A 3082-nucleotide genomic window follows, 5' to 3' on the forward strand; every position below is an offset into this window, starting at 1 on the left:
TCAGTAAGAGACATCATAGATCGCACCACATCTATTAAAGTACGATTACGACGTTCTGACACACCATTACGCTGTGGTGTTCCGGATGGCGTGAGTTGCGAAACTATTCCACAATTTTTCAAATGTACACCAAACTCGTAACTCAAATATTCTCCTCCATGATCAGATCGTAGGAATTTTATTTTCTTGTTACGATGATTTTCTACTTCACTCTGAAATTCTTTGAACTTTTCAAATGTTTCAGACTTGTGTTTCATTAAGTAGATATACCCATATCTGCTTAAGTCATCTGTGAAGGTGAGAAAATAACGATATCCGCCACGAGCCTCAATATTCATCGGACCACATACATCTGTATGTATGATTTCCAACAAATCTATTGCTCTCTCCATAGTACCGAAGAACGGTGTTTCAGTCATCTTACCCATGAGGCACGGTTCGCAAGTACCAAGTGATTCATAATCAAGTGGTTCCAAAAGTCCATTAGTATGGAGTTTCTTCATGCGCTTTACACCGATATGACCTAAACGGCAGTGCCACAAATAAGTTGCACTATCATTATTAACTCTGCATCTTTTGGTTTCAACACTATGAATATGTGTGTCACTACTATCGATATTCATCAAAAATAGACCACTCTTTAAGGGTGCATGACCTTAAAAGATATTACTCATATAAATAGAACAACCATTATTCTCAGATTTAAATGAATAACCATCTCGCATCAAACAAGATCCAGATATAATGTTTATGCTTAACGCTGGCACCAAATAACAATTATTTAGGTCTAATATTAATCCCGAAGGTAGATGTAGAGGTAGCGTGCCGACTGTGATCACATCGACTTTGGAACCGTTTCCCACGCGCATCGTCACCTCGTCCTTAGCCAATCTTCACTTAATCTGTAGTCCCTGTTTCGAGTTGCAAATATTAGCAACAGAACTAGTATCAAATACCCAGGTGCTACTGCGAGCATTAGTAAGGTACACATCAATAACATGTATATCACATATACCTTTGTTCACCTTGCCATCCTTCTTATCCGCCAAATATTTGGGGCAGTTCTGCTTCCAGTGACCAGTCTGCTTGTAGTAGAAGCACTTAGTTTCAGGCTTAGGTCCAGGTTTGGGTTTCTTCTCTTGAGTAGAAACTTGCTTGCCGTTCTTTTTGAAGTTCCCCTTCTTCTTCCCTTTGCCCTTTTTCTTGAAACTAGTGGTCTTGTTGACCATCAACACTTGATGCTCCTTCTTGATTTCTACCTCCGCAGATTTCAGCATTGCGAAGAGCTCGGGAATAGTCTTAATCATCCCTTGCATATTATAGTTCATCACGAAGCTCTTGTAGCTTGGTGCCAGTGATTGGAGAATTCTGTCGATGACGCAATCATCTGGAAGATTAACTCCCAATTGAATCAAGTGATTATTATACCCAGACATTTTGAGTATATGCTCACTGACAAAACTGTTCTCCTCCATCTTGCAGCTATAGAACTTATTGGAGACTTCATATCTCTCAATCCGGGCATTTGCTTGAAATATTAACTTCAACTCCTAGAACATCTCATATGCTCCATGACGTTCAAAACGTCGTTGAAGTCCCGATTCTAAGCCGTAAAGCATGGCACACTGAACTATCGAGTAGTCATCAGCTTTGCTCTGCCAGATGTTCATAACATCTGGTGTCGCTCCAGCAGCAGGCCTGGCACCCAGCGGTGCTTCCAGGACGTAATTCTTCTGTGCAGCAATGAGGATAATCCTCAAGTTACGGACCCAGTACGTGTAATTGCTACCATCATCTTTCAACTTTGCTTTCTCAAGGAACGCATTAAAATTCAACAGAACAACAGCACGACCATCTATCTACAATCAAGCATAAACAAGCAAGATACTATCAGGTACTAAGTTTCATGATAAATTTAGGTTCAATTAATTTACTTAAAGAACTCCCACTTAGATAGACATCCCTCTAATCCTCTAAGTGATTACGTGATCCAAATCAACTAAACCATGTCCGATCATCACGTGAGATGGAGTAGTTTCATTGGTGAACATCACTATGTTGATCATATCTACTATATGATTCACGCTCTACCTTTCGGTCTCCGTGTTCCGAGGCCATATCTGTATATGCTTGGCTCGTCAAGTATAACCTGAGTATTCCGCGTGTGCAACTGTTTTGCACCCGTTGTATTTGAACGTAGAGCCTATCACACCTGATCATCACGTGGTGTCTCAGCACGAAGAACTTTCGCAACGGTGCATACTCAGGGAGAACACTTCTTGATAATTAGTGAGAGATCATCTTATAATGCTACCGTCAATCAAAGCAAGATAAGATGCATAAAAGATAAACATCACATGCAATCAATATAAGTGATATGATATGGCCATCATCATCTTGTGCTTGCGATCTCCATCTTCGAAGCACCGTCGTGATCACCATCGTCACCGGCGCGACACCTTGATCTCCATCGTAGCATCGTTGTCGTCTCGCCAATCTTATGCTTCCACGACTATCGCTACCGCTTAGTGATAAATTAAAGCATTACAGCGTGATTGCATTGCATACAATAAAACGACAACCATATGGCTCCTGCCAGTTGCCGATAACTAGGTTACAAAACATGATCATCTCATACAATAAAATTTAGCACCATGTCTTGACCATATCACATCACAACATGCCCTGCAAAAACAAGTTAGACGTCCTCTACTTTGTTGTTGCCAGTTTTACGTGGCTGCTACGGGCTTAAGCAAGAACCAATCTTACCTACGCATCAAAACCACAACAATAGATTGTCAAGTTGGTGCTGTTTTAACCTTCGCAAGGACCGGGCGTAGCCACACTCGGTTCAACTAAAGTTGGAGAAACTGTCACCCGCAAGCCACCTATGTGCAAAGCACGTCCGGAGAACCGATCTCGCGTAAGCGTATGCGTAATGTCGGTCCGGGCCGCTTCGTCCAACAATACCGCCGAACCAAAGTATGACATGCTGGTAAGCAGTATGACTTATATCGCCCACAACTCACTTGTGTTCTACTCGTGCATATAACATCAACATATAAAACCTAGGCTCGGATGC

The sequence above is a fragment of the Triticum urartu genome, chromosome 4A, assembly GCF_056163025.1.
Source record: "Triticum urartu cultivar PI428250 chromosome 4A, HENAU_Tu73, whole genome shotgun sequence".
Lineage (NCBI taxonomy): Eukaryota > Viridiplantae > Streptophyta > Magnoliopsida > Poales > Poaceae > Triticum > Triticum urartu.